We start from the raw sequence: 22,135 nt of genomic DNA on the forward strand, positions 1-22,135 counted from the left end.
CGGGATTGTTGTTAGTTGGAGGCACCCGTTGTTTCGGACAAGCCATGGATTGATGTTTGTTGGTGGTAGGGGGAGTATAAACTTTACCATTTTGTTTGGGAACCGCCTATGATGTGTGTAGCATGGAAGATATCGAGATCTCTCGGTTGTTATGTTGACAATGAAAGTATAGCACTCAAAATATTATTCATCTCTATTTCAAAATAGACCTCTAGCACCTCTACAAATCCCTGCTTCCCTCTGAGAAGGGCCTATCTATTTACTTTTATGTTGAGTCATCATCCTCCTATTAAAAAGCACCAGTTGGAGAGCACCGCTGTCATTTGCATGTATTACTATTAGTTTACATTGAGTATGATTGTGACTGGATCTCTTTTACCATGAATTACAATGTTTAGTCAGTCCTTGATCTTCAGAGGTGCTCTGCATTTATGTTTTGCGGTCTCAAAAAGGGCTAGCGAGATACCATCTTGTTATATCATATTATGATTGTTTTGAGAAAGTGTAGTCATCCGAGATTTACTATTATTGCTCGCTAGTTGATTATGCCATTGATATGAGTAAACATGAGACCTAAATGTTATTGTGAATATGGTTAGTTCATAATCTTTGCTGAAAACTTGAATGTTGGCTTTACATATTTATAACAACAAGATCAAACAGAGTTTGTAAAAGTTTTTCTTTATCACTTTCAGTTTGTCAACGGAATTGCTTGAGGACAAGCAAAGGTTTAAGCTTGGGGGAGTTGATACGTCTCCATCGTATCTACTTTTCCAAACAGTTGTGACCTTGTTTTGGACTCTAACTTGCATGATTTGAATGGAACTAACCCGGACTGAAGCTATTTTCAGCAGAATTGCCATGGTGTTATATTTGTGCAGAAATAAAAGTTCTCGTAATGACCTGAAACTTCACGGAGAATATTTTTGAAATAAATAAAAAATATTGGTGAAAGAATCAAGACCAGGGGCCCACACCCTGTCCACGAGGGTGGGGGCGCGCCTATCCCCTTGGGCACGCCGTCTGCCTCGTGGGCCCCCTGGTGCTCCACCGACCTCAACTCCAACTCTATATATTCACGTTTGGGGAGAAAAATATCAGAGAGAAGGATTCATCGCGTTTTATTATACGGAGCCACCGCCAAGCCCTAATCTCTCTCGAGAGGGCTGATCTGGAGTCCGTTCGGGGCTCCGAAGAGGGGAATCCGTCGCCGTCGTCATCATCAACCTTCCTCCATCACCAATTCCATGATGCTCACCACCGTGCGTGAGTAATTCCATCATAGGCTTGCTGGACGGTGATGGGTTGGATGAGATTTACCATGTAATCGAATTAGTTTTGTTATGGTTTGATCCCTAGTATCCATTATGTTCTGAGATTGATGTTGTGGCTTTGCTATGCTTAATGCTTGTCACTAGGGCCCGAGTGCCATGATTTCAGATCTGAACCTATTATATTTTCATGAATATATGTGAGTTCTTGATCCTATCTTGCAAGTCAATAGTCACCTACTATGTATTATGATCCGGCAACCCCGAAGTGACAATAATCGGGACCACTCCCGGTGACGACCGTAGTTTGAGTAGTTCTTGTATTCACTAAGTGTTAATGCTTTGGTCCGGTACTCTATTAAAAGGAGGCCTTAATATCCCTTAGTTTCCAATAGGACCCCGCTGCCACGGGAGGGTAGGACAAAAGAAGTCATGCAAGTTCTTTTCCATAACCATGTATGATTATATTCGGAATACATGCCTACATTACATTGATGAACTGCAGCTAGTTCTGTGTCACCCTATGTTATAACTATTGCATTAGGAATCACATCTGACATAATTATCCATCATTGATCCATTGCCTACGAGCTTTTCACATATTGATCTTTGCTTAGTTACTTTATTGTTGCTACTGTTACAATTACTACAAAACTGCTACTGTTACTTCTGCCACCGTTACCGTTACTTTCATACTATTTTGCTACTAAATACTTTGCTACAGATATTAAGTTTTCCAGGTGCGGTTGAATTGACAACTCAACTGCTAATACTTGAGAATATTCTTTGTCTCCCCTTGTGTCGAATCAATAAATTTGGGTTGAATACTCTACCCTCAAAAACTGTTGCGATCCCCTATAGTTGTGGGTTATCACGTGATCTCGTGGTAGATCACATATACTCTCTATTCCCATCAAAATCAATACAAGCAAAGCATGAAGTAGGGTATTACCTCCTGTAGAGGGCCCGAATCTGGGTAAACACGTGTATCCCTGCTACATTTCACTCCATCAGCTAGACGGCCGGTGTTTTTGTCCTTGTTTTATTCTTATTTAATATAACGGGATTACAAAAAGGTGCAAAATACAAAAGGAATGTGAATTTTGAAAAAAGAACTGTCCTAGAAATCATAAAATGTTCACGGATTCAAAAAATGTTCACATTCTAAAAAGTTGTTCATAAGTTTGTAAAAAATATTCACGACAACAAAACAATGTTCACGTATTCGAAAAATGTTCATGAATTTGAGAAGATGTCCATGACTTTCTAAAATTGTTCCCAAATTTAATTTGTTTTTGATATATTAAAGAATATTCATGATTTTCAAAACATGTTTTTACTTTGTAAAAAATGGTCATGAATTTTAAACATGTTCAGGAGTTCCAATAAAGTACAGGATTCAAAAAAAGTTCACGAATTCGAAAAAAATCACAAAATAAAAAAAGGGAAGGTCAAATGAAATAAGAAAATAAAAATGGAAGAAAAAGAAAGTAAAAGAAAACAGTTAAGAAAAAGAAAATAAAAGCAAAAATTAAAAAGGAGAAAAAACCGAAGGAAAAAACAAGAGCACAAAAATGAAAAACCGGTAGCGGGGTTGCGCGCACGGTCGATAACCAGCGACCCGCGCGTCCCCGGCGTCTTGTACCCTCAGAAAAAAAAAGACAATACATAGAGTGCGTCTTCGTATCCCGTGTTTCTTATCCAACGGTTCAAAAAGCGGAACACGGCGGCCGCCGAGCACGAGAGAAACTGGATTTCGGCGACTGAATTGCGTGCGTGCGTGCGTGCGTGTGGGGCGCAGGCGGCTGAGAGCACGTGGTCGCGTAGGCGTAGCAGTCGCGGGAGGTTAAGAAGCTCGTTGCCCTCTTCCGGGCCGGCGGCACGTGCTCCTCCTCTCACGCCTGGCTACTCTGAGCTCGGCCGCCTCCGTGACGCCCGCCACCTGTTTGTCCCGATGCCTCGGTTGAACCCCGTCTCCTGGGGCGTGCGTGTGGGGCGCAGGCGGCTGAGAGCACGTGGTCGCGTAGGCGTAGCAGTCGCGGGAGGTTAAGAAGCTCGTTGCCCTCTTCCGGGCCGGCGGCACGTGCTCCTCCTCTCACGCCTGGCTACTCTGAGCTCGGCCGCCTCCGTGACGCCCGCCACCTGTTTGTCCCGATGCCTCGGTTGAACCCCGTCTCCTGGGTCTCCGCCGTCTTCATATACGCGCAGCAGGACACGAGGAAGACGCCACCGCCCTCTTCGTGGCCTTCTGGAGGGCCTCCGACGGCGAGGCGCCCCACGAGTTCCTCTTCGCCAGCGCCCTAGCTAGGGCCTTCTCTCAGTAGAGGGTGTCCAAAACTGCCAGTCAAAGCTCTGTAAGTGAGATGGGAGCAGTTGGTTGGATTATGGATCCTCTGGCTACCAACTTCCTGCCATGCATGCCGTGTGCTCTAAGCTTCTGTGCTTGTCATAAACCATAAGTGTCATATTGAACTGTATTAAGAATCGATGATAATCCAGGGGAGCTGCGCCAGCCGCCAGGCAGAGAAAGAAATATGTGTGCATTTGATGTTCTTTGTAATTGTTTCAGGAAATCATGAGAATTCATCTAATGTTCCAAACGTCAGAAAAGCCGCCGCAAGGCGCAAGCTATGCTGAAAACAAGAAGTCCGTCAAAGCCAAATACTTCGATGAACTCCAGCTGCTCAAGTGCATCTACAGGGTGCTTTTGGTCCTGTTTGATGATGGTGATCACGTGATCTATGCCGATCTTATGGTAATTATTCATTAACCACGACCTTGTCTTTCTATCTACATTTTCAGCTATTGTTCGAAAACTATGATGGTGCACATGCTTCCAGGCCCACCTATAGAATTAACAGTACACTGTTGGTAGTCAGGCAATATCTGTTAGACTGTTACTGATTGCTAAAAAATTGTACTTCAAAATCTACAATAATTATTAATGAAGTCAGACCATGTCAAGGAGATCGGTCTTGTAAGCTTGAGCCAACTGAAATCTCAGCTTCAATTCAAGTTGTGGCTTCAAGAGTCAAGACCCTGTCTTGAAGCTGAGATTTCCTTGATGCAGGCACCTAAGCTAGATAACACAGGCTAATACACTGTAACCAATTCTCCATTGGCCCATGGAATACACAGCATCAACCTTCTATGATTTCGAAAACTAGGAGTCTCCTTGTGGTGGCCAAAAGAAACTACTGATACATGCAATTATTTCTTATCAAGGAGATGCACACGTGGCACAGTCGAGATTCTCATTTCTAGATCCATTTTAGACAGAAAACTGTTACTGATTAATTATTATTACACACAGGAACGATACTGTGGAACTGGCTGGTGCCATGCCTCATGGTAAGTTCTGAGAGATGTACATGAATAGAATTGACAATGAGTATGATAAGCATTCATTCCTAGCTTGTTTGTGGTACTTGGGGTATGGTATACTCCAGCATGCATTAGTACTACATTTGGCAGCATTTCAGCGATGCTGCCAAGACAATCTTCAGTATTGTCTTGCAGAAACCATTCAGCTGAGTAGTATATACCACTATAATTGCTTGCCCACTCCCATTTTAGATGAGCACATCTGCGCCATCCATCATAAGACTGGTGTGGCTCCTGTCTGGTAAGCCTCCTTGCTTCTTCATAGTATCAACACTAGGGGATGCCACATCGACCCTCGGTCTTGGCTTTTATGAACTGGACTACAATGCAGCATTCTCTTCTGAGTCCAAACAATCCATATTGCTGAACATCTCTTGAACCTCTTCAAATGCTTCAACTCGTAGGTTCTCCTTGGTTACCTCCATGGCCATTTCTGAAAAGATAACCTTTTGGCCACAAATGACAAACATCGCTTAGTTTTTGCGCAATTTTACGAGAGAAAATTAAGTTGATTGTGATGATGGTTAGAATTACATTACCTCAGCTTTGAAGTTCTCCGGGAATCTATCTTTAGCGTCCCACATCTATCGATTTCATCACGGTCTAGCATCAGAATATCAGATCTGATAAATGATGTATTGAACATTACTCGGAACATCGTCTCTTCTCGTTCTTTATCAGCATCAATGCTGGTGCATTCAAGGACAACATCGCCTTGGATATGGCAGTGCACGTCAATCTTAATCATGTCGTCCTCGGCCTGAGAACAGAATGTTAATAACAAGTGCCAACAGACAATAGGCTTGCTAATTCTTGAAATATTAACATTTTAAACTTGCCTGCTTGTAAACCCTAGCATATTTCTTTGCTGTAGAGAAAAGGACCTTGGGATTGTTTTTTGTACCAGACAGAGGATCCTGCCCATAAATACGGAAGATTGGACTGCACCCAGCCTCTCCGTTGAAGTCCGGAATGCTTCTTAGTACCACATAGTCTAAAGTAAGTGGTCGATCGGCTGGTAGCCAGCTTGAATGTAAGTTGATATTCCTCTCAGATATATACTGCAGGTATCTTATCTGAGTAGGCATGGGATTTAGTGGTGAGAGCAACTGGATGAGCTCATGAGGTGCTTGCTTGTAGACCATCTCTAGAGTCTTTTGCTCATCAGTGGATTTCTTTTGATACAACAGCAATCCTGCCAACATGAAAGCGAGTACAGGCCAGCCGCCTCGCTCGCAGTGCATTATCAGGATGTTGTGCTGACCCAGAGAGAGCCAAGTGTTCCCTACCATCAGGAAATTGTGGATGGTCTCTATTGTGAGGACTGAACACCCCTCATATTGCCTGGGGTATTCCATCACGATCATGTTATCACTGGTCAAGTCTTTGGCCTCCAGGGTCGGGCTTCTCCATCCCTCCTTGAAGTGGGAAACCAAGAAGCATGCATCTGCAAAGTTGCTCTTGAGGTGTGAGAGGATACCCCGGACATGCTGCTGCCGCTGGTGCTTATCGCCTGCAAAGATATTGGTGTTGAAGCACGAATCCAGTACTGCAAAGAAAAACATTAGGCCAAAGCATCGTTACGTTTACGTAAGAAAAATGGTGCAAAAGATGCAAATGTGGAAAGGGAAATGTGATGTACAGTCCTATCTCAAACAGAACACATAGTGATTGAGGAAGGAAATGGACAAAGGGCGTGCACCATAGACATGCTCGGTGATCGCGAGGAGCCCGTCGGGCGGCTTGCCGTAGACAGACGTGCTGAATAGTCCCTTGCGGTGACTGTTTGGTGGTGGTGGAACCATAGAAGGAACCTTTTGAGGTGGACGCTGAGGTTGTGCTGAAGATCGAATTGGAAAAGATGCTGGGGAAGGTCGAAATAGAATTGAAGGTGATGCTGCAGGTTGAACAACAGTTGAAGTGGAAGCAAGTGGTGGTGATGGATCTTGTTCATAATAAGTGATATTTTCGATAAAAATTTCAGTCTTGTCAAGGTCATGTATGATATCCACTATACATGGCCTATTGTACATATCCTTGTCCATGCATCTCAATGCAATCTCGGCGCATATTTTCACTTGCTGGCATTGTGCTTCCAGTGGCTCGGTGGAACTCCATGTTGGTTGCAGCTTTTTTCTCCAATTTCCTTGTACCTGTGATCGTAGTGTAAAGCAAGAATTACATACGACATACAAATGTAGAGCATATCATAATATGGCTCAAAATAGACATGATACTTTTGTCCAATTGAAGAGATAGCTTTCTTACTTGATCAAGAAACTCTTGTTGCATTTCAGCATCTATGCCGTGGCTGCTAAGCCCTGCAATTATCTTGATCATTACAACACCCAAGCTGAATATGTCATACTTCTTTGAGACCTTGCTTCCAAATAAGTATTCCGGTGGCATGTATCCACTGCATATGGCAATTTTTTTAATACAGATACATCCATTAGAATTTAGAAATGAGTTCGTTCACAGGATTCATTTACTTACATAGTACCTATTGGACTTTGCGTCACCCTGGTTTGTTCACCGCCGTAGAATTTGGATAAGCCAAAATCTGCAAGTTTGGGGGCCATGTTTTCGTCTAGAAGTATGTTGTCTGGTTTTAGGTCCAAGTGGTAAAATGGGTCTTTAAATCCTTCATGAAGGTATTTTAATCCTTGACAAGTCCCTTTGATAATCTTGTAACGTGTTTGCCAATCAAGTCCTTTATAATCATCTGCAAATTTGTATACGAAGGGGCTGTCAATGGAATGCTGATCTAGATGAATTTTGTACTGGCATGCGCTCATTAACTGTATATACAAATTTTGCTTGAGTGGAGTGGTCTCATTACCAAACAGATGCTTTTGAAGGCTCCCCCTGGGCATATACTCGAAGCAAAGTGCTTTATATGTTATTTCACCAAAAACATGTCTTCCTTCAAACTCCATATGTTGATGCTGTGTTTCATAGCAATAGCCAACTAACCGTACAATATTTTGATGCTTTAGCACAATAAGGTTCTCAAACTCATGTTTGAATTGCTTGTCATCGATTGTTTGCATGTTGTTATAGAGCAGCTTCACAGCAATCTTTTGGCCGTTCTCGTGGACACCCTACTCAAGATGTAAGTACACAGCAACATATGACGACAAGCAGAAAAAGTAAGTATCAAGCTTTGTTTGTTGGTTACATGTCACACACATATTTGGTACAAAAAGAAATGTCTTGAATCTTACCAAGTAAACTTTTCCATATCCACCTTGACCAAGTACTCGCTCCTCGGAGAAATTGCGTGTGATCTTTTCTAACAATCCCATCGTTAGACCTGTTGGCTGCATGCCTTCAGAGCATGGCAACATTTCTCCAGCGGCAGTGCCTCTGTTGGTACAAATTAAACTCTGTCCCTGCGTGTGTGGTTAAGAACAATCAGCGCGTGTATGTCAGATGCAGCTAGCTAGAGAAAGAACTATAGTAGTACTAATTAGTCAACTGAATGTCCACATTTGAGTTGCTACATCACTTGCTGCATGAGCAAAGTTAATTCAAAATCACCATCTTCTAGAATGCAGTAGGTGCTTGAACAATCCACCACTCAGGGGCTGGCTCAGTTCGTTGACGAAGCCAGCTGGCAAATCTTCTCTTGGTTAAATCTCACACTAGCTAGCTAGTTTGCAAAATGCAAGGTCCTCACCATGTGGCAGGGATCGAGATCGGCTTGTTCTCTACCATCTGATCTTATCGGAGACACTCCACCTGCAAACTGATGTGCGGACGATGGAGGTTGAGCATTAATACATATAGTATTGTTCTAAAAGAAGAAATATAAAGAGGAACATACGTCGTTGTTCCATCTCTTTATTGTGAGGATCGGACTGTTGGGGTGGTCTCGGCTTGCCTGCGCTTCCTCTGCTTTCTCACCAGAAAAGTCCTCAAATATTCTCGCAAAAGCAACATGAGATATTCCTATTTCAGTGGCTAGCTCTCATACATAAGCTGCTCCAACCGGGGTCTTGACCCAAGAGAGCGCGCTGTCCATGTCCACCTGCATGAGTTGTATATATACATACAGGTGAAGTAAAACGCATGGCTAGTACAGATAACAGACATATGTGTGACTGTTAATGGTACCTTAGGCCGCAGCCGACCGCAGATAACACATGCATCTGCGTTTTCTGCTAAATTGGCATCTTCGTCTTCACCTTATATAGCGGAGGATAAGACAATTCTCAGCCAGTTCGAATGACATGCAATACAGTTCTAGGAATGGAAACAATCTAGTACGTACCTTGGCCCTCCCCTGGCCAGTCCATTTCTTCAACCACAGAACTAACACAATATGGTTCAGGGTTTTGCCTGCGCTTTCCCTTTTCCAATGAACTCCTAAGACAAGCTTGTCCCTTTACAGTCATTGAATCGTACGCAAGACAACTGTTAATTAACATCACCTTGTCACTGACTTCAGAGCTTCCGTTGCTCGAGGCCTGAGCTGTGTGCAACAAATTTAGCATCATAGGAATCGCCTTAGAGTTAACTGTAACAATTTCTGGCTCATTCTGTGAATAATGACTAATCACTTCTGACATTATTAGCTCCACTGTTGTGTAAATTTCAGAGCTGGATAGGGGTCCATCTCTGCTTCCCATTCTAGCAGCTATCTTAGTGTTCAATAGCTGCTGGACGTCATTCGACATTTTCCTATGAGCAGCAGCTTGATCGAATATGATTCCCGTTTGAACCGCTATATCTGATCCCTGCATGAATGCGTGGTTAAAAACAATAAGTGCCATGAAGATTGAGGTGTTAGAGAAAGAATTAGACTGATTAGTGAACTGAAAGAAGGCAGACATGCATGATGCATGTAAGTTGCTGCATCAGTATAGTAGTACTTATTTCAAAATCGTTATCCAAATCCACTATTTGGGGCATATCTTCTCCTGAACAAGTTGCTAAATAAATCCATTGGTTTAGTTTGTCAAATGCAAGGGTGCTCACCTCGGAGGCTGAGGATCGTACTCCACTTTTTTGCCTATGCCAGTAGAATAATTTATCTTTCTGAAAGAAAAGAAATAAACGCGTCTGGTGACCTACCAGCTCATTTTATTACCTGAGATGAAGAGTCTTTGCCATCTGTAGCATCACCCAGAGAGAGGGTTGGTGGTGCCCCGATAGCTCCCACTGCCCGAGCTATACAGTCAGATAATACATTGGCAAATGCAGGGCTGACTACAATGCCTGATGAATTATTGATGATGAATTGATGATGATGCATCTCCTCCGCGAGTGCCCTCACCACTGGCCTGATGAATTGATGATGCATCTCTAATTCAAACTGAGACAAAAATGGCACACGAGGGATTATATTAGCTTATATGAGGGGGAGGGAGAGATGAGCGGAACCATGGAAGTTGCAAGAATTTACGTTGTTCCATCTCTTTATGCAGAGGGTGGGACGGTTGGGATGGGCTTTCGCCGCCTCCCTCAGCTCTTCCTCTGCCTTGTGCACCTCCATGTGGCCGCAGCAGCCCTGGCAGTCGAGGTGGTAGGTGGCCCTCTCGAGCAGAGGCATGTTCCCCTGCAGGCCAACGTCGATCCCAACCCTTATGCCACCAACCTCCAGCTCCTGGATCCATGGAAGCGCTCCAGCTCCGCATATCAGCTCTATGTTCGTGTTGAGGTATTCCAACACCTGGAACTCATCCCTGCTGGCGGTGTATGACAGGCGGTGTCCCTCGCAGTGGAGGCAGAGGGAGCAGAGCGACGGCATCTGGCCCAGGATCTCTAGGTGCTCCGTCTCCAGGGTCTCCACCTGCAATAGCAGCTTGGAGAGTTTGGGGACATGCGAGCGGCAGATCCACGCCATTGGCCTGGGTAGGATGATCCTGAAGAGCAGTAGCTGGTGGAGCTGCGAGGATGGCACGCTGCCTTCCCAGCTGCCCATCAGGCGAACCTTCTCCTCTGCATCGGACCAGATCTGCAGGACTTGGAGCTTCTTCAGTTCTTGTAGGGACGCCGCCAGCACCTCCTGCAGGTCTTTGTCCATTTCGTCGAAGTGGATTACCAGGACCCGCATCCTGCTCAGCTTCCGGAGCTCGGCGGCAAAGTCCGGGGATTTGTCCGCCGAGTACAGCCACAACTCTTCCAGAGACGTCAGCTTCCCTACCCGGCCCTTCATCCTCGTGCCCTTTCCAGCACGCAGGCACCTCAGCTTCCTTAGCTCTCCGATGAATGGTGGCAGCTCTCTGATGCCGGTTGCCGTCACATCGAGCGTTTGTAGGAGCTCGAGGCCTCCTATATCCCTTGGGAGCTCCGCTATGGGTGTGCCAACAAGTCCAACATACTTCAGCCCTTTCAGTTTACGGAGGTCCTTCAGTTTGCAATCTCTGACGGATAAATCACAAGCCTCCAAATCTATTACACGCAGCTGTTTAAACCTTTGGAGTGATGGTAAGCTACTGCCATGGCACATACTGGCATACAATGACAACACCTCCCCCAGTTCCATTCTAGTGTTTCGATCATGGCCCTTGTGGATGGCTAATCTATGAATGGGTCCGGTTTGGGATGTTCTCTCCTGCTTCATGCCTAGCCTAGTGGAGAAATTCTCACTGATTGACAGGTCGCGGATGAGGTCACGCATCAAACCGTGGACCCGGCAACCACCTTGGCCAACATCACGAGGGCTCACCGCCCACTGGATCATGCTCCTATCTATTAGTTCGTTGAAATAGGTCTCCCCAGTCTCGAATAACCCATCAGGAACAAGGCCTTCTGCAACCCACCTCCATATCAACATATTCTTATCGATCCAGTGGTCTTCTGGGAACAGATTTAGGTACAGAAAGCATCTCTTGATATTGTAGGGTATATCATAATAGCTATAAGAAAGCACACCACCACATTTACGCAAAATTTTATTTGACACTTTATCAAATTCAACATCATGGCTTTGAGCTTCAGCTTTGGTACGGAGTAATAACTCTTCCGAGTCAGCAGGGGAAAGTAGTTTCATTGTGTACACGGCACCACCAAGTCCTTGGGCAACTTTGAGATTACGAGTCGTGGTGATGATTTTACTTCCAGCACTACCCACACAAGCATGTTTAATAAAGGCCCATGCTTCCTCATCCCATATATCATCAATGACAAATAAGAACCTATTCACACCAGAAGGCAAGAGGTTTGAATCAATGAGCATGATAAATTTGATTGATTAAACTCCAAATGCATGGGGAGAAGGCAGAAAAGAGAGGAACATGGAGATGCATGGTTTACCACTTACATTCATTGTAAAATATTTATATCATGATTTTGCAGTATTACTTTGTAGGTTGCAGATGTTACAGTTTGTTGTTAGCATGGTATTATAAGTAGTGTCAACACAAATTTTAAAGGTACATTTTGGAATGAGACTGTGTCACTTTCATATTATATATAAATATCATATTATTAGTTAATACCACGGATGATGGGCCGCCCACATGTAAACATGTAGTACCCGCACAACCATGAATATATAATTGTTAAAATATCAGATAAATAATAACCAACTGCATAATTGATGGAAATGTTCTGCAGTTTATTTATGTATATGATTCACTGTTTATATGTGGGAAACACATATGTTATATGTGCAGTGCAGTTATGAATTCAAATGTCTGTATATGTTTCTACATGCAGACTATGCTTTTCTCTTGGTACATGTAGATCATATATGTAGACTATTTATTCTCTTAGTATGTTATAATTTGCTCAGAATCTGGGATGGTAGATTACGCTCAACTCACATGACTGGCAACATCTATAAGGAATAGCAATGCATACCTCTTATCCGCCAGGAAATTCTGCAGCTGGCTGATTAGCTGGTCCTGGTCTGGTGCATGAACATGAATCTCTATGTGAAATTCATCGAAGATGTCTGTCAGAAATTTCTTCATGTCAGCTCTGGGACCGATGCAGACAAAAGCATAGCAATCAAACCCTCCTTTCTTCTTCATCTTGTTGTAGACTGCTCGAGCAAGGGTGGTCTTGCCCATCCCCCCCAGCCCAACAATGGAGACAAGATCGCCCCTGGACAACTGCTTGGCTATATCGTCAACTGCCCCCGGTATGCCAACAGGGCCCACTTTCCGTGTGGAAGTGCTTTCCAGGGAACTCTTGCAGCGATAAGTGCGATGCCGGTCTCGCACCTCCTGAACCTTGATTTGTGCATCTTCAATGTAGCTGACAATCTCATGGTTAATAATCTTCTTGCTTATAGTAGCAAGAAGGGTGCCCTTGGTCAACTCCATGCGCATCACGAAGGAGTGGAGGCGTGTCTCCATGGCATGCAACAGCTCCCTGACCTCGTCGGCCTGGAGCTGCAGATCCGGCCGCAAGCCGGAGGCATCCCCAAGGAAAGTGTGCAAGCTCATCAGCTGGATCTGGAGCTTACACAGCATGTCCTTCACGGTCATGTCCACGCCCCACTCTTCGCTGAGCAGGTTACCAAGAGATGGCACGGCGGTGGCAAGCACCGGTGCGCCGACCTCCGCCATGCTCACCGGTGGACTCTCACCCTCTCTTACTAGCTAAATGAGGAGCTCTTGGTTGGTGGGGAAAGGTTGCCTGGCTATGGAGTATGGACTGCTTGTCTGGTCGAACTAGAAATGGGGTTTCCAGAGGCGCAATGATGGTATGTGCTAGCTAGGCATATATAAATGTTTTGTTGACCAGGTCTCCGGATCAGTAAAAAAATGCTATAGCACAGCTAATAATATGCTATGGCGTTCGAACAATGTCTCATCAAATAAATTAGTGTACAATGTCTCCTTAATAGCATGGTATTGTGCTATGACGTTCTGAACAATATCTTACCAAATAAATCAGTGTATAATGTCTCCTTAATAGCATGCTTCGTGCTATAGCATGCTATTAGAGCAACTTCAATGGGGCGGTCCATTTTGTTCGTTTGGGTCATCCGGACACAAAACCTGACTCAACGGGGCGACCCAAACGGACGTCCGTGTCCACGTGCTGTCCGCTCCCGACCCAAACTTGACCCAAATCTGGAAAGAAATGGGTATGAAGCGGACAGAAGCGGACGCTCTGCTCGACCGTTGTCGTCCGCTTGTATCCGCCCTTGGTCCCACTTAGCAGTGAGCGCGCACGAGCTGGCGTCTCCACCTAGTCCTCCTTTCCCGCCTTCTCTGCCGTCCCGCTCACAGGCGCAGGCCACCGCCATCCCCACCCAATCCTCCTTCCCACCTCCTCTGCCATCCTCGAGTCCCGCCGTCGTGCTCAGTGGCGCAAGCTGCATCCCACGCCATGGTCCAGGACGATGGGGAGATCTCCGCTGCCGCCTCCCGTTCTGAGCCGAGCCGACGGGGCCGGGGAACTGCATGTGGGCGGCGCGGCGCCGGGAAGAGCCAGGATGAGCAGCCTGGGCTCCGCCGGCGAGTCGTGCAGGAGCTCCAGAGCTTCGTGCTGCAGCAGATACAGGAGGCGCTGCTAACAATAATAGTGCCAAAAACTGCTAACAATAATAGAATCAAAGCAAAGGAAGGGATACATAATATGTAGGCACGATTCACAGCTGTGCCAGCATGCAACCATGAGCGCCATTGGGAGGCGGCTAGCAGGGCCGTGGCTGTACTAATTCCTTGGTGCTCATGTGCGCCTTTCAGTTTCCATGGTTTGTGCCGGTCATTCATCATTGCCGCTTTTCGATGTTACTTTGCTGCAGATCTGATGAATAAAATTGAGAAATTGAAACAAATCCATAATCTACCACGGTGGTAGTACCACCAGGGGCACGGAAAAGGAGAAGAACCCTTTTTTGGCATGCAACTACCCTTTTTCTGGACATATTTAAACCACGGTCATTGCCAATACGAATTGGCGACTACTCAGCGGCGGCGTGCAGGCTGAAAGTTTTGATAGTATCGCATGCCAGCCGCTGGATTACTTCATCTAGATTAGAACCCCCCACCACCACCACGTCATCTTTTCCACCCCACCCCCTCCCCTCGCTTCGTCTCAGATCGGATCGACAGAGATGGAAAATAGCGTTAACCTCCTGTAGATAAACTGCTCCCCGTAGGGCCGCAGGCTGCCTAGTTAGCGGCAACACGCCGTCTCCGTCGACGCATCACCGGCGCCTTTCTCGACCGTCGCCGTCGTCGACCACGCTCACCGTCTCGCCATCCGTTCGTGATCTACACATCAAACCACGCCGTTCGTCGCCCTTGCCGTCGTCGGTTGCAACATGCTTTACATTCGCCGTTGCAACCCTCCTGTCTGTCTCCGGTGCAGCTCGCCGGCGGCTCGGTCATGCGTGTCCTCGTTGCAACCTCCACCTCTCCCCTGGATGCAGCTCCCATGTAGCAAAAAACCATGTTGATGGAAGCTTTTTCGGTTGCCGGTTGAAACAAAATAAAGGCTCCAGCGTTGCCGCCGCAGAAATTGCTTTAGTTCGATGCAGCAAACATGCCGGTTCTAGCTGAAGGCTTCACGGGTTGCTTTAGTCCATGTTTTTTTTAGCTGAAGGCTTCACGGGTTGCTTTAGTCCATGTTGTTTCTAGCTGAAGGCTTCACGGGTTGTAGCAAAACAATCTGCCGGTTCCAGCCCTGGCTTCGGGCGGTGGCAATAAACATGCTCTTGTGGGTAGCAAAATCCCTGACCGGTAGTAGCAAAAACTGAGGACTGTTGCAACAAAAAAAGCCACCGCCATAGTAGGTCGCAGCTCCGCCGTGATGGATGTAGCAAATCCATCGCCGGTAGTAGCAAAAAATTTTAAAGCAACAGGAGGGGGCAAAGCCCTCCCGGTTCCATATATATATATGAAACCATAAGGTTCACAAGAGAGAAAAAAACATAAAGGTCCAACATGCTACTACACAGCAGCGGAAACACATCCCAAAATTGCTCTAAAAGCATGAGCAAAGGGGAAAATGAAAGTTATCCCTATTACAGAGCACTGTCCCCTATTTTTATCAGAACTCCGTATGACAGGAGACTTAGGCGGCAGAGATCAACTTCTCCGGATCTGCTGTCTTGAACCCGGCCTTCTTTAAAGGGGAAGGTTCAGGGGATGGCGGGCAGCAGCAGCAGCTCCAGCGGGGTTGTCGGGCTGAGCACAGACAGCTTCTTGTTCCCAGCAGGTGGAGGGCTCCTCGATGCATCAGCTTCACCCAGGGAGAGCATGTCAAGCACCCCAGCGGGGTCCAGGCGTGTCACCCCATCGAAAGCTGGAAGGGGTTCTTGAGCTTCTCTGAGACCCACTGGACGAATGTCTCGATCTGGGGGAGGTAATCCTTTTTGAACAGGATCATCCATTTCTTGATCATCAAGAGGATACGTCTCCAAACCTGTTTAATATCAGACCAGATAGCATTTAAACACATGTGCATTTCTAGTTTTCCAGATGCCCCACAATATACAAGCACAGATGGAATTCAAAGCACATTGTTTTTTTGCTAGCAAGCCAAAATCTAGCTACAGAAAGGTAGTCCTGCCCTACAGGAATGTTAAAGAAAGCAGACACATCCTTCCAGATGCTTTGAGCTACAGCGCACCCAAAGAAGAGGTGGTCAATGCTCTCATTCTCAGTGCAAAATTCACAGATCAAAGTTTTCCTCATGTTTCTCTTATCCAAATTATCTCTGGTCATTAATTTGTTATGGGCCAGGAGCCAGAGAAAAAATTGCACTCTGGGTGGGGAGACAATGGACCAGACAGAAGGAATATAAATGGCTTGAACCCCCTTGAAGTTGATGATGTTGTACAAGGAGGTAGTAGTATATATTCCTTTAGAGTCATATTGCCAAATGAGCGCATCATCATCCCCATTATAAGAGACACTACGAAGGATCTGCTCAATGCACATCCAGGAATCTAGCATTTTATCAGTAAAAGTCCTCCTAAAGGTCAGTTTAATGGTGTTACCATCCCATACATCAGAGAGGGTAACACAATGCTGATCACAGATAGTGTAAAGAGGCCAGAATTGGACAGAAAGGGGGGAGGCACCAAACCATGTATCTTCCCAGAAATTGATTTTCTTCCCATTACCTACCTGCCATCTATATCCAAATTTCAGGGCTTTACAAGCCTAGAGCACTCCTTGCCAGAACTTTGAAGGGTTAGGAGTTTTACTAGCAAAGATGTTTGGGGAGTTCTTGATATACTTCTTGTCAACTATGTTCCTCCAGATCTTGCCTTCATCCATAATATACCTTTTGACCCAGTTCCCCAAGAGACATAGGTTTACATCCCTGAGGTTGGGCACCCCCAAACCCCCATGCTCTTTTTTCATACACACTAGGTGCCAGTTGGCCAGGTGCAGTTTCCTATTCCCCTCGAAATCATTCCAAAGGCAATGAGCTAACTGAGTGTTAATCAAGTCAAGCGCCCATTTAGGGAATTTGAAGAAGGAGAGAAGGTAAACAGGTATACTAGAGAGGCAAGCTTTAATAAGAGTAAGCCTAGCAGCATAAGATAGGAGTTTCCCTCTCCAGCCAGCCATCCTCTTAAGGATCTTATCTATAATAGGCTGGACGTCCTCTCTCCTCAGCTTATCATAGTGGAGAGGGACTCCTAAGTATTTTATAGGGAGCTTCCCTATAACACAGCTAAAAGTGTCAGCAAAATTAGCAGATCTATCTGCATCCGTTCCTAAGGTAATGAGCTCACTTTTACTATAATTGATCCTCATGCCTGACACTTGTTCAAAGCATTGAAGGATAGTTTTCATGTTACTGGCCTTATCTAGATTGTCCTCCAAGAAGAGGATGGTGTCATCTGCATATGGAGGCAGATGACCCCACCAGGGAGAAATTCAGGGCAGAGGCCACTAATCAAGTCCCTCTGAGCAGCTTTATACAGCATTCTGGTAAGGACATCTACTACAAGATTGAAAAGTAATGGGGAGACAGGGTCCCCTTGCCTAAGTCCTTTGCCAGTGACAAAGAAGTTGCCTTCCACTCCATTAATTTTGACTCCTACAGAGCCCCCATGAGTAATCTGTTTGATCCAATGGATCCATTTGGGACAGAAATTTCTCCTAGAGAGGACTTCAAGCAGGAATTCTAAATCTACTTTGTCAAAAGCCTTCTCATAGTCTAGTTTAAGCACAACTGCAGGAGTTTTAGAGCTATGCACAGAGTGCAAAATCTCATGAGCAGTCACTACACTTTCTAGGATGTACCTGCCTTTTATAAAGGCAGTTTGATTGCTAGAAGTAAGAAAGTGCATGAGTTTAGCAAGCCTGTTAATGAGCACTTTGGTGAAGATCTTGAAACTGCAGTTAAGCAGGCTGATAGGCCTAAATTTTTTCATGGAGGTAGCATCTTTCTCTTTAGGAATGAGAGAAAGAATGGCAAAGTTTAACCTATAGATATCTAATTTGCCAGCATGCAAATCATCAAAAAGGGCCATGAGGTCTTTTTTGATGACTTCCCAAAACTCTTGATAGAACATAAAGGACAAGCCATCAGGTCCTGGTGCCCCATCAGAGTAGGAACCAAAGACTGCTTCATTCACCTCCTCCTCCAAGAAAGGGGATTGGAGCATGTCATTATCCTCATCAGAAACCTTATCAGTCTCATTGAAGAAGTCTTCCTTCAAGGTGAAATTTCTTTTACTCTCTTTTCTAAAGACATCCTTATAAAAATTAGTAGCCACATCTAATATATCCTTAGTGTCAGTCACCACACCTGTGGGACCCTCTAAGGAGTGAATGAAGGTCTTCCTCCTCCTATGGTTAGCAACAGCCTGGAAATACCTGGTGTTTCTATCACCTTCTAAGATATCTCTATCCCTAGCTCTTTGTCTGGCTTTTGTTTCCTCAACTAGCCAAATTTTTTGGAGCTCCTTATGGATATCATGCATTCTAGTAGTATCAACATCAGAGAGGGTACTAGTCTCAGCCTCAATGTCAAGAGCATCAAATTCCATAATGAGAGTACATTTAATTTTCCTAATTTCAGCTCCTATATTCTTACTCCAACCTTTAGCAAGTTTCCTAAACCTTCTAGTCTTCTCCTGCCAAATGTCTAGAGGGGAGGTGCTTTTGACAGGAGCATTCTAGCATTTAGCAGCCAGCTCCTTAAAATTGTCAATGAGGAGCCACCACTTCTCAAATTTGAAGCTAGAGGCCTTGGGTACAGTGCCAACCCCTGAGTCCCAAAGCAAAGGGGTGTGGTCACTGCAAACCCTAGGGAGGGCCTAAGATGAGTTGAGGGGAAAAATCTCATCTAGCTTAGTGGTACAAAAAATTCTATCTATAGTGGACATGACAAGGTTATCCTGGTTGTTGGCCCAGGTAAATTGCCTGCCAGGCATTTTAATTTCTAGCAGGCTCCAGATTTCTATCCAAGCATTGAATTTAACACACCATTTCTAGTCTACTTTACCATTGTTCTTGTCACTATGATACCTAGTAAGATTGAAATCTCCACCAATCAGAGTTGGAGTGTCAATATCTAGCAGGAGAGAGTGAAGTTCAGAAATAAACTCCTCCTTGCCTTCCTCATAAGGGGACCCATATACAGCTACCACCCTAATCTTCTTCTGAGTAGATTTTAAAGTAAGGGTACAGGACACTGAGAACTTCTTGGCATCCCACTCCAAAATGTCAAAGATATCTAAATCTACTCCCATCAAAATCCCTCCTGCAGTACCCAAGGCAGGGAGGTGATGCCATTCAAAGCATCTATTGCCACTAATGGATTTCAGAAAGGCGGCAGAGAGCTCCTCTTTCTTGGTTTCCTGGAAGGCAATGATGTCTGCTTTGGTTTTATTTAAAGTATCAATAATATGGGGTTTTTTACCAAACGTGGTGATCCCCCTGATATTCCAAAATAGGCATTTCATCTAGATCTTTTTGTCCTGGGGTGCTTGCCCCGTCCATATTTGGCTACGTGTGTCCACAGCACGCTGTGATCTAAGTTAATCACTATCAATCCCTTTTAGCCCCGGGGGGGGTGCAGGGAGGACTACAGTTACCAGCATCCTCTGAAAGCAAATTGTCTGGGAGCAAATACTCTATGCTCTCCAGAGATGCACTAGGTTCTGCAGCTCCACCATAGCATGGGGACTGCCTGTGGATGGTAGAGGTAACTAGGCATTCTTCTACTTGGGGAAAAGTATCAGGACTAGGGTGACAGCTGGGGTTGTCATTAGTACCAACTAGAGCAAGAGGGTCATATACAGTACTATTCGCTACATTATCACTAGGGTGCTTTGCAGCAGAGGCAGAATGATAAACATCATCTACAGCTACATTAACAAGACTAGGGGGACAGCTATAGCTGTCAGTAGTACTCCTAAGAATGGGTAAATCTTCCCCTACTTTAGCTAGAGAACAATCAATTTCTACTCCTATTTGGTCAGCAATACTTAAAAACTTTGGATCATTGAAATGTTCAAAAGAATTTTTAAGAATGGTACCTTTGACTGAAGTTTTATCTTTTCCAAGGTTCTGCACAGCTTTGTTATCCATGGCTATTTCCAACATAGTCCTTCCTCCGAGATCAACCCTGGTGCTCCTCCTTTCTGGGACGATAGGCCCCCAAGTGCTTTTCCCTGATTTTTCCACTGGTGGGCCAGTGGACACAGTCACATCAGCTTGAGTAATTTGCTCTGCTATCTCTAGGTCTACTTCAGTATCAGACATGTCTGAGTCAGTGAGCTCCATTTCCCTAAGAAGGGAGTAGCAGGTGTCATCAGCTCCATGGTCATCCATCTGTTGCAGAAAGGCCAGTGCTGCCTGCCTGTTGTTGAGTTGAGAAAGCCCAGAGGAGCTTGAGTTTCCACTGAGAGAGGCAGAGGCTGAGGAGTTGGGAGTCCCTCTTGCAGGGCCATGATCAGAGGCTGGATCCTCACTGTGAGTGTGAGAGTTAGTACCATTCCCATTGACATCCTCTTCTAGGGCCTCTCCTCCAATGGGTGGCTCAGGGAGAATTTCAACAGTGATCTTTACATTGTATAGATGTTCTCCAATTCCAAAAAGTCTCTCTGCAAGAATGAGTGAGAAGTCTCTGCATCTGATTTTTATCCTAACCACCTCAAACAGGCACTTGAAATTGCCTTGCCAATCTACATCTAGCAAAGTCCCAAAGGCAGAGGCAAATTGTTCAAGCACCCCCCAATCTGTCCAAGTTGGGTCAAGGTTCTCCAGCTTCACCCAAACCTGTTGCAGCTCAGCAAAGTATTCCCAGTCACCCTTCCAGGTTTCCACCTTAACAGTAGCCCCTTCCACAGATGGAAGCCCAAACATGGGGTAACCAGCCACTTGCTCCACAGGGATGTGTGGTGGGAATTTAACCAAGTAGGTCCACTCATCCAACTGTCTGATCTGCCAGGGCCAAGTGATTTTGTAAATCGCTGAGAAGTTCTTGTTGAGCTCATCCTTAGAAACAGCACCAGACTCAATGTAAACTACTCCAACATTCTTCATCAGTCCAACATGCTGAGAGTTAACATCAGGAACATCTATCTGATAATACCCAAGTCCTGTGGCCGCACTCCCAACATATTTTGCCACATTCCTTGGTTTCTTCTTGATGGGGCAATCCTCAACCACATGAATCACCATCTTGCAGATGAAGCAGAAACTCTGCTTGGTACATTTCTCTCTAGTGTGACCTGGCTCCCCACAGTTCGGACAGATTCCATCTGCATATGGCTCATCAGCTCTAGCAGGGGTATAGGGTTCCTCTCCTTCTGCTGATTCTTACTCTGCCTGTTCATTCCCTTGTCTCTCCTGTTGGACAGAGAAGGATTTCTGACTGCAATAGGATCACTAGCCTCAGCTCCAATTGCATTTGTACCTGCATTCCCCACCTTTTGCTGCTGCTGTCCTGATGGTTGCTGTTGCTGCGGTCCTCCCTGTTGGGATCCTTGCCTTGAATCTCCCGCAGTCGCCTGAGGGTTATGGCTCTGGTCAGGCCAGGCCATAGGGTTCCTCCACTGGTTGGATTGCGGCTGCTGGAAGAAAGGCCCTGGATAACCCCACGGTGGAGGGCCTTGGAAACCAAAATTGGGGACAATTGTTGTGGATGGCCAAACTGCGGGTCGAATCCAAGAGGGGGCCAGTTACCTTGCACCATAGTCGGTCCAGACGGCGGGGGAGGGTGCTGGAGGCGTTGCTCAACCGAGGCAGATCGATTCCTATTGTTCCTTCCGCGCCCTTGGCCACGCCCGCGATTATCAGCCATGTCTTGGATCTCCGCGAGAGTCGGCTTCGGCCCCTTCCAAGTACTGCTAGCGAGAGATATGGTGGTGGTGGGGAGGAGCGGAGGTGGGGCACCAGGGGCGGCGGCGGGGAAGCAATCTGCGGCGGAGAAAGCACGAGCGCCGACCAGTTCCTTGCGGATCTAGACGCGAATGGAGTGAGCCGAAACCCTAGGTATATCTTGAAGAAGCCCAAAACGGGGCCCGTTGGCCCGGTCCGCAAACATGTCGGACCCCACATCCCAGTTAGGCACCGCGCTGCGTGGCCACGGTGGAA

The 22,135-nt window shown here is 45.7% G+C and overlaps 1 pseudogene; it reads right to left on the minus strand.

Annotated features, from left to right (window-relative positions):
• Positions 1-4,555: 4,555 nt before the first annotated feature.
• On the minus strand, positions 4,556-13,290 carry LOC125531459 (annotated as a pseudogene).
• Positions 13,291-22,135: the final 8,845 nt, after the last annotated feature.

The sequence above is a fragment of the Triticum urartu genome, unplaced genomic scaffold (assembly GCF_003073215.2).
Source record: "Triticum urartu cultivar G1812 unplaced genomic scaffold, Tu2.1 TuUngrouped_contig_7143, whole genome shotgun sequence".
Lineage (NCBI taxonomy): Eukaryota > Viridiplantae > Streptophyta > Magnoliopsida > Poales > Poaceae > Triticum > Triticum urartu.